General features: G+C 49.2%; 1 pseudogene; it reads left to right on the top strand.

The window, feature by feature from the left end:
* Nucleotides 1–9913: 9913 nt before the first annotated feature.
* LOC139266383 (U2 spliceosomal RNA) lies at nt 9914–10046 on the top strand (annotated as a pseudogene).
* The last annotated feature ends 339 nt before the right edge of the window (nt 10047–10385 follow it).

The following is a 10385-nucleotide window of genomic DNA, read 5'->3' as shown; positions in this document are numbered from 1 at the left end:
CAGAAACTCAACCTCAGGAGCTAAGAACACACATTTAGACTTATTGAGTCACAGGCCTACCCGGTCCAGTCGGCGTAGCACCTCCTCCAGGTTGTGGAGGTGTTCCTCGGTGTCCCGACCCATGATGAGGATGTCGTCCTGGAATACGATCGTTCCAGGAATGGATTTAAGCAGGCTTTCCATGTTTCATTGAAAAATCGCGGCCGCTGATCGAATGCCAAACGGACACCTGTTATAAACGAACAGTCCCTTGTGCGTGGTGATGGTGGTCAGTAGTTTAGATTCGTCGGCCAGTTCCTGGGTCATGTAGGCTGAAGTGAGGTCCAACTTGGTGAACAGCTTGCTGCTTGCCAGCATGGCGAAGTGGTCCTCCGCTCTCGGGAGCGGGTATTGATCTTGTAGGGACACCCACTGATGGTGGCCTTGTAGTCACCACAGATCCTGACAGACCCATCCGCTTTTAGGATGGGAACGATGGGTCTCGCCCAGTCGCTGAATTCAACAGGCGAGATGATGCCCTCTCTCAACAGCCGGTCCAATTCGCTCTCGATCTTTTCCCGCATCACATACAGCACCGCTCTGGCTTTGTGGTGCTCTGGCCTGGCGTCCAGGGTAATGTGTATCACTACTTTAGTGCCTTTGAAAGTCCCGACGCCAGGTTGGAATAGTGAATCGAATTGTTGTAGGACTTGTGAGCACGAACTTCGCTCCACAGATGACATTGCGTGAACATCCCTCAATTTCCAATTCATCTCGGCTAACCAGCTCCTCCCCAACAGTGCGGGACCATTGCCCAGGACAATCCAGAGCGGCAGCCGATTCACTAAGCCATTGTGTGAGACAGCCAACATTACACTGCCTAGCACCGGAATGATTTCTTTAGTGTAAGTCCATAATTGTGTCTCAATACATGCTAATTTGGGTCTACTGGCTTTAAGTGGCCATAGCTTCTCAAATTGCTGAATGCCCACGAGTGACTGGCTGGCCTCAGTGTCGAGCTCCATGTGTACAGGGATACCGTTTAATAAAACCCTCATCATCATTGGTGGCGTTCTGGTGTATGAACTGTGAGTATTCGCCACATGGACCCGCAGAACCTCAGCGTCCATCGATTTGCCCCAAAAGTCATCCTGCCTCACAGAACCCTCTTCTGGTCCATCCGCCTCATATATTAGTCTGGTTGCAGACTTCCTGCACATTCGAGCTAAGTGGCCACTGAGATTGTATGTTTCCGCAGACAAACTGTTGAAATCTGCAAGATCTAGCTGAGTGTTATCCTCCACATCTCCAGCATGAGTTAAAGTTTCCATTGTTGGGAACAATGGGACTATGGCCAGGCATTCCGCGCTGACTGTCCCTTTGACTTCTCTTAAGTACCCTATTAGTGGGTGTCAATGGCTCCATCCCGGGCCGCATAGTCCACTGTGATGGCGTGAATGTCCGTTCAGCCTGCCATTGTCTCTGTTGAAGTCCTATTCTGGGGTTTATTGCTGCCTGTGGAGCATTGGACTGCCCCTGCCTGCCTGCGGGGCTCTGAGTCACATTGATGATGTTGATTCCCTGATCCATCACCACATTAGAGGCAGAATTGTGCGCATATATTATTTTTGTCTCTTCCTCCCTCGCCATGAAAGTTTGAACTATCAACTCTGCCGCTTCCAAGGTCAAATCCTTGGACTTAATTAATTTGCGGAAAATTACCGCATGACCGATGCCCTTGATAAAGAAGTTCCTTAGTATCTCCCCCCTGCAGGCATCTGTGAACTTACAGAGGCTGGCCAAATGCCGGAGCTCCACTACGAAGTCCGGTATGCTCTGTCCTTCACGACGTCGGTGGGTGTAGAATCTGTGTCGGGCCATATGTATGCTACTCGCCGGTTTGAGCTGCTCCCTGATTAATTTGCTAAGTTCTTCAAAGGTATTGTCCGTCGGCTTTTCCGGTGCTAGTAAGTCCTTCATGAGCGCATAAGCCTTTGGTCCGCAGCTGGTCAAAAGATGAGCCCTTCGCTTGTCGGCTGCTGCATCCCCCAGCCATTCTTTCGTAACAAAGCTTTGCTGAAGCCTCTCGACAAAATCGTCCCAGTCTTCCCCAACACAGTACCGTTCCTCTGTGCTACTGGTGGCCATTCTCGTGGGTCGTGAATTCCCGTTTCTCATCGCCAATGTAAAGTCCTTACTCTACAGTATGAAACCACATGAGGCACATTCTGGGGACGAGACACATTCTGGGGACAAGGCCACTCTGTGACCTTAACTCTTTATTCACAGTACTCCAAAGACAATGACCCTGCGTGGGACCTCCCTTTTTATACCTGTGTGATCAGGTAAGGAGTGTCTCCCACTAGTTCACCCCTTGTGGTCAAGGTGTGCATCTAGGTTGAGTGTATACAGTAATACAGTGGTGTTACATTGTGGTTACATACATGACAAGCCCGATTGTTCCAGTATTCAAAAGTGATGGCACGGTCAGGATTTGCGGCGATTATAAACTAACTATTAATCGTTTCTCGCTACAGGACCAATACCCGCTACCTAATGCAGACAACCTATTTGCGACGCTGGCAGGAGGCAAAACGTTCACCAAGCTCGAGCTGACTTCAGCCTATATGAAGCAGGAGCTGGAGGAGTCTTCGAAGGGCCTCACCTGCATCAACACGCACAAGGGACTGTTCATCTACAACAGATGCCCGTTTGGAATTCGGACGGCTGCAGCGATCTTCCAGAGAAACATGGGGAGCCTACTCAAGTCGGTACCACACACGGTGGTCTTTCAGGACGACATATTGGTCACGGGTCGGGACACCGCCGAGCACCTACAAAACCTGGAGGAGGTCCTCCAGCGACTGGATTGCGTAGGGCTGCGGCTGAAGAGGTCGAAATGCGTCTTCATGGCAACAGAAGTGGAGTTTTTGGGGAGAAAGATCGCGGCGGACGGCATTCGGCCCACAGACTCTAAGACAGAGGCTATCAGGAATGCGCCCTGGCCACAGAACGTCACGGAGCTGCGGTCGTTCCTGGGACTCCTCAACTATTTTGGTAACTTCCTACCGGGGTTAAGTATCCTTTTAGAGCCCCTACATGTGTTATTGTGCAAAGGTGAGAACTGGGTATGGGGAAAAAAACAAGTAATTGCTTTTGAGAAAGCCAGAAACATTTTATGCTCCAACAAGCTGCTTGTATTGTATAACCCGTGTAAAAGACTCGTGCTAGCATGTGACGTGTCGTCGTACGGAGTCGGGTGTGTATTACAACAAGCTAACATTGCGGGGAAGTTGCAACCTGTCGCCTATGCTTCCAGGAGCTTGCCTAAGGCTGAGAGGGCCTACAACATGATTGAGAAAGAGGCATTAGCGTGTGTGTTCGGGGTAAAGAAAATGCATCAGTATCTGTTTGGCCTCAAATTTGAGCTGGAAACCGATCACAAGTCCCTCACATCCCTGTTCGCTGAAAACAAGGGGATAAATACTAATGCCTCAGCCCGCATACAAAGGTGGGCACTCGCGCTATCAGCGTATAACTATACCATCCGCCACAGGCCAGGCACCGAGAACTGTGCGGATGTTCTCAGTCAGGTACCATTGCCCACCACGGGAGTGGAAATGGCGCAGCCTGCAAACTTGTTGATGGTGGTGCAGCCCGCAGACTTGTTGATGGTCATGGAAGCGTTTAAAAATGATAAATCACCTGTCACGGCCTGCCAGATTAGGACTTGGACCAGCCAAGATCCTCTGCTGTCCCTAGTAAAAAAACTCTGTACTGCATGGGAGCTGGGCCAGCATCCCCGTTGAAATGCAAGAGCCAATCAAGCCATTCCAGCGGCGATAGGACAAGCTGTCCATTCAGGCAGATTGCCTGTTGTGGGGTAACCGCGTAGTGCTACCAAAAAAGGGCAGGGAGACGTTCATCTCGGATCTCCACAGCACACACCCGGGTATAGTAATAATGAAAGCGATAGCCAGATCCCATGCAGTGTGGTGGCCCGGTATCGACTCTGACTTCGAGTCCTGTGTACAGCAATGCAGTGTATGTGCTCAGTTGAGCAACGCGCCCAGAGAGGCACCACTAAGTTTGTGTTCCTGGCCCTCCAGACCATGGTCGAGGATCCATGTCGACTATGCGGGCCCGTTTCTCGGTAAAATGTTCCTGGTGGTGGTGGATGCTTTTTCAAAATGGATTGAATGTGAAATAATGTCGGGAAGCACCGCCATCGCCACCATTGAAAGCCTGAGGGCCATGTTTGCCACCCACAGCCTGCCTGACATACTGGTCAGTGACAACGGGCCATGTTTCACCAGACAGGCAGTACAGAATGCATGGAGGGAGATTGCAGGAGGGTGCTGGCCAGCCTGCACCCGGCCCTTCCAGGGTGGCGATGGGTCGACGGGGATCATCATCCTCTTCCTGCGCCTCCTCCTCCTCAGGTAGTACTACTGGCTTGACCTCCAGCGGCTCATGATGACCAGGTTATGCAGCATGCAGCAGACCATAACTGTCATGTATTCAACCAGCATTGTAACCCATGTATAAATTGACCTAAGTTGTACACCGTGAGAACACTGACCACTAGGTGGGAGACACTCCTAACCTGGACCTTCAGGTATAAAAGGGGAAGCTCCACCCACCTTCATCACTTGAGTGCTAAGGAATAAAGGACAGGTCACAGACTGACCTTCTCTCAAGCATGGGCCTCGTGTGCATTTATACTGTGTAGTAAGGACTTATCAATGGCGACAAGAAACTGGGATTTAAACCACACGAGCATGGCCACTAGCAGAACAGACGAGAGGTACTGTGTTAAGGAATGGTTGGGACAGAGATTCAACATTGTTAAAGCAGCACACAGTTCTCCAGGCAGACAAGGGTAGTCAGGCATGCCCCAACATGTAGTCGAACCCAGAGGGGGAGTTCGACAGAGACAATGGTAAGCTGAACAGCGATTCATGCCATTGCAAGGGACAATGCGGCCAGTAATGGGGCCATCAACACCTGTTAATGGCGCACTCAAGGACAATAACAGGGGCAGTCAGGGACGATCGACTGGCAAGGGACCTTTTGTTTCAAACCGCAACTCATGCTGGAGGCGTGGAGGCAGACATTCAGCCGGAGTTTGCAGAGATGAGCAAAATACCTGCAGAAATTGCAGAAATGGACACTGGGGGAAATCGCTGGAAGCTGAAGTTCAGCGAGTTCATGTGGAGCACGTATACAGTTCATACACCAGGACGCCACCGATAATGATGAAAGTGCTCCTCAATGGAGTTAGACACGGGTGCCAGCCAGTCCCTGATGGGTATCAAACAGTTCGAAAAGTTGTGGGCATCCAAGGCCAGGAGGCCAAAATTATCGTCGATTGACGCACAGCTACGGACTTACACAAAGCAGATCATTCCGGTGCTAGGCAGCGCCACAGTAGTCGTGACCCACAAAGATTCGGAGAACAGGTTGCCAAAGAGGGAAATAGGATTCTGGTAGTTAAACTTACCAATGGACAAATCTGCCGCAAACATGTGGATCAAACAAAAAGGAGGTTCAGCAACCCCGTAGAAGAAGCAGAGGAAGAACACGATATAGAGTTCACGCCACCACAGGTGACCGAACACCGGAACCAAAGGGAGGAGAGCCCAGTCACTGGGCAGTCCGGACAGGCCTGAGGCACTGCAAACAGCAGACACTCAGGCCAGCGCCCAACAACCGGAGCCCCAACTCAGACGCTCTACAAGGGAGCGTAAACCACCAGAGAGACTCAACCTGTGATCCCAATAAGACTTTGGGGGGGGGGAGGTGATGTCATGTATTCAACCAGCATTGTAACCCATGTATAAACTGACCTAAGTTGTACACCGTGAGAACACTGACCACTAGGTGGGAGACACTCCTAACCTGGACCTTCAGGTATAAAAGGGGAAGCTCCACCCACCTTCATCACTTGAGTGCTAAGGAATAAAGGACAGGTCACAGACTGACCTTCTCTCAAGCATGGGCCTCGTGTGCATTTATACTGTGTAGTAAGGACTTATCAATAACGATTGTGGAGGCCCGTTGAGAAGAGTACTGCAAGGTGCCACCAGAGCGGTCCAGGCACTGGAATCTCTGCTTAAGGATACCAATGCACTGCTCAATAATGCACCTGGTGGCACAATGAGCGTCATTGTATGTATGCTCTGGCACAGCCCTGGGGTTCTGCAGTGAAGTGAGCAGCCACTGGGATATCCCTTGTCCCCAAGCAGCCAACTGCAATACAACTGCCAGTGAAGACGACGGGCACACTGGTCTGGCACAGAATGAAAAAATCATGGCTGCTGCCTCCCTTGCCCGCTGCCTGTCTGCACGGTGCTGACCACGACACCTTCTCCTGCGTGCCGACCTGCTTCTGAGCGGGTGTACCAGGTGTTGCCCTCCCAACACTCCTCCCATCCTCAGGGTGAACCCTGCCAAAGAGTCAGACCTGAAAGTTGTACAAAAGTACAGGGATATGTGCAAACCTCTGAGCAGCACTCAGCATGTTTAATGGAGCCAAAACAATTAATAAAACTATATCAAGAGATAAATACTGCGGACAATGGAAAATGAAATAAAAACACTAATAATTAATAAAACTATATCAAGAGATAAATACTGTAGACCATGGAAAATGAAATAAAAACAATAATAATTAATACAACTTTTTCAAAAGATAAATACTGTGGATGCATGCTGAAAAATGAAATAAAAACATTAATAAGTCATAAAACTTTTTACCTAACAAAGGACCCCAGCGGTGTCGTGTTCGAGCACCGCATCGAAAACCTCGCGGGGGCAAAAAAGTCCTACCTTTTCCTCGGTGAATTTTGCTTGTAGTCCCTTTCCAGCACTGTAGAATTTACCAATATTTCGCAAAGATTCCTGATACCTTTCCCCTGCAGAGGAGAAGAATCCCTTTCTGGACTTTTAAAATGGAAGGAAAAACTTCGGGACACAAATGAGTTTTAAAGGGGGAGACGAGGCCTGCAGGGGATAAAAGGGGATGCATTCATGGAGACCCCACCCCCCCAGTGATTGGACTCATAGGAAAGGGAATTTAATTTGGAACTATCTACCAGAAAGTTTGAAATCCTAAAGTGCACATGGAAGAAACTACGAACTTTAATCGGATTTGGGATTTTTAAAAGGTGAATGTTGGGTCTGCAAAAAAAGGGGTGGGGTCAATCTCTAAAGGGCCAGTTTGGACATTGGAGCTAATCAAATTGTCTGGGAACTGTTTACCCTCGAAACTTGCCCCTAGAAAACATTAGCATTTAAACAATCGACCATGGAAGAAACATTATCCACCCCACCCAGAGGACCCAAATGTCACATACATATTCCAACACCTTTTCAACAGGCATAGAAATATCTGGCTCAGGCCAGACTAGCACAATGGACGAGAGCTCATCAACTTCGAAAAGCCTATTAATGCCAGATAAGGAAACCTTTTTGGGGTATATCTATTCCCAGTTTTACCAGGAAAAGATACGGACTCAAACACAGACACAGACACGAGCAGCCGGAGCTGGGGAGTGAAGAAATGGAGTAGTGAAGGAAACTACTAGAACTCATCAAGAACTGACCGAGCACGAGGCCCACGAAATGGAAGGTTGTCAGCAACCAAATTGACAACCACTCTACAATCTACTTCTGAACGACCCAGCGGGTGAGAAATGACCAAAAAGGACTAACTAAAACTATTCCTAACCAAAGAAAGTGGGTATTTACCCCATACATCCAAAACGCAACTTACCGCATCAACGGATGCACCCCAACCGAAAACTACGCAGTCTGAAGTCCTCTCCTCCGACCGGGGTACGGCTCGCCTAGAAGGCCAAGTGCAGCGAACCCCGAAACCGTGATTCACCGGCAACTGCCAAAAGGGATTGCTGAGCATAGCCCCTGAACCCTCAGAGCTATAACTTAGTTAGTTAGGGGAATTGGGAGGGGGGAGGCTGGGATAACTTGTGTAAATGTATCTGCATTCTCCTCTTTACCCCATTTAGAGTTTAAGCTGCATTCTTTTCCCCACAGGCTGTAATTTGACATTTTATGTGTTGTACCCCTCAGTGTGTATTGGTATTACTATTCTGTGTGTGTTATTAAAGGTGTGCCTTTTGTGGTGTCTGTAGCACACAAATCACTGACTCCACACGGTCTGGTGTAAATCTAACTGCTGTGACCTTCGTCCTTTATTGTTCTAGGTATTTCCAGGTTTCCCACCACAGCGCCCTCTGTGGTGTGGCATAGTGCTTACATTATATTTAAGGTACCAGGACAATACACACATCAATACATAACATCACCTTCCCCCCCCCCCCCACCAGGACGCAGGATGACGATACACACATCAATACATAACATTACACTTGTCCAACGGAAGGCAGGTAGGCATAGACAGTACGTTAGTATGGTACATAATGTCTGGTACATTAACTAGTTATTGACTGGTAACGGAGCCCTGATTTCCTTGTTAGCCCTTATCATTAATTGTACTTCATTTCCATTATTTTACATAAATACAGTGGCCATTCAGCATTAAAAAATTATTATTTTTTTAATTTCAAAATATACTTTATTCATATAAAAATTTGTACAGTCCATTCAAAAGCACTTCAGTACATTTAGCTGCGGTCAGCAATCCCATACACTACATTTGGGTGCTGACGGCAGTTCTGTTCGATACATTGCCTTGCTTTTCATTTCAAGTACAATTCGGTACAATACGGGATACCTTGTAGTACATTAGACAAATTAAATTACATGTGTCACTATACAGTACACGGAATGGGTGACGGTACATTTACATTTTTTCTTTTCAATGTGCATTACGAAACAGACCTTGTATTGTACATGGCACTACATAGGTGTTTACAGATCATGGTGCTCCATGTACACAAAAAAGAAGTTACAAGTACGGCCCGAGGGGAGATTTGTACTGATTCCTGCCCCTGGGTTTCCCGTGGCAGAAGGGCTTTAAACTGTGCCCACCGTGCCTTTGCGGCGACTGCACCAATTTTAAGTGCGTCCCTCAGCACGTAATTCTGGATCTTGGATTGCGCCAGTCTGCAATACGCAGACGTGGACATCTCCTTGCTCTGGAAGACCAGCAAGTTTCGGCAAGACCAAAGAGCGTCTTTTACCGAGTTGATGGCCCTCCAGCAACAGCTGATGTCTGTCTCGGTGTGTATCCCTGGGAACAGCCCGTAGAGCACAGAGTCCTGTGTTACGGAGCTGCTTGGGATGAACCTCGACAGCAACCACTGCATCTCTTTCCAAACCTGCCTTGCGAAGGCGCAATCCTGAAGGAGATGGGTGACAGTCTCGTCCGCCCCGCAGCCGACTCGGGGGCACCGTGCCGTGTTGCTGAGACGTTGGCTTTGCATGAAAGCTCTGACGGGTAAGGCCCTCCTCACTGCCAACCAAGCTACGTCTTGGTGCTTGTGTGAAAGCTCTGGCGATGAGATGTTCTGCCAGAGGAGTTCGACAGTCCACTCAGGGAATCACCCGACAGGGTCCACCCTCTCCTTCTTTCGTCGGGCGTCCAGGACGTTACGTGCTGACCACTGTTTTATGGCCTTGTGGTCAAAGGGGTTTTTTGTGAAAAACTTTTCCACAAAGGACAGGTGGACAGGCATGGTCCAACTGGTGGAGCGTTTCGCGGCAGCGTGGCCAGGCCCATCCTTCGCAACAATGGGGACAGGTAGAACCTCAACATGTAGTGACACTTGGTGTTTGCGTACCGGGGGTCTGTGCACAGCTTGATGCAGCCCCACACAAAGGTGGCCATCAGGATGAGGGCCACGTTCGGAACATCCTTTCCTCCACTGTCCAGAGATTTGTACATTGTGTCTGAGGCTTTGCCTGAAACAGAGTGCTGCCTCTTTTCATGCATTGCTGTTCAAAGACTATCGCTTCTCGGCCTTTTGGCTAAGATCAAGTGTAGTATCTGTTGATTGGGCATTCATATGCAAATTGACTGACTGCAGAAACTCGTTTTTCCAGTTTTGCTGGCTCTGGCCTTTGGCTTGGGCCAAGCGCCAATTGGAGAGAAGAGGAAACTCTGCATGTCGACCGACCATTCGGCGGGCCTACAGGCCCGGAGGCCCTCCTAAGTGCCGGACTGGCACAACGAGAGATTGAGGGCTTCGGCCAAAATACACATCGAAAGGAGGAATCTGCAACCCGGATGGCGGCCAACCGAGCGGCGAACCAGGGCGTCCGAAACACCATCCGAGTGACGGTGAAGAAAGTGGATGGACAGTCAACCATCAACCGGGACCTGTTCGTGAAGAAAATCCTGCTGGGAACATGTGGCATGAAAGTCACCGACATCTTCACCTTGCAGGACCTCCCGAAGAGAGGTTACTTCGATGTGACCT

The sequence above is a fragment of the Pristiophorus japonicus genome, chromosome 6, assembly GCF_044704955.1.
Source record: "Pristiophorus japonicus isolate sPriJap1 chromosome 6, sPriJap1.hap1, whole genome shotgun sequence".
Lineage (NCBI taxonomy): Eukaryota > Metazoa > Chordata > Chondrichthyes > Pristiophoridae > Pristiophorus > Pristiophorus japonicus.
The sequence above is the reverse complement of the archived record's forward strand: the minus strand, read 5'-3'. Positions and strand labels throughout refer to the sequence as shown.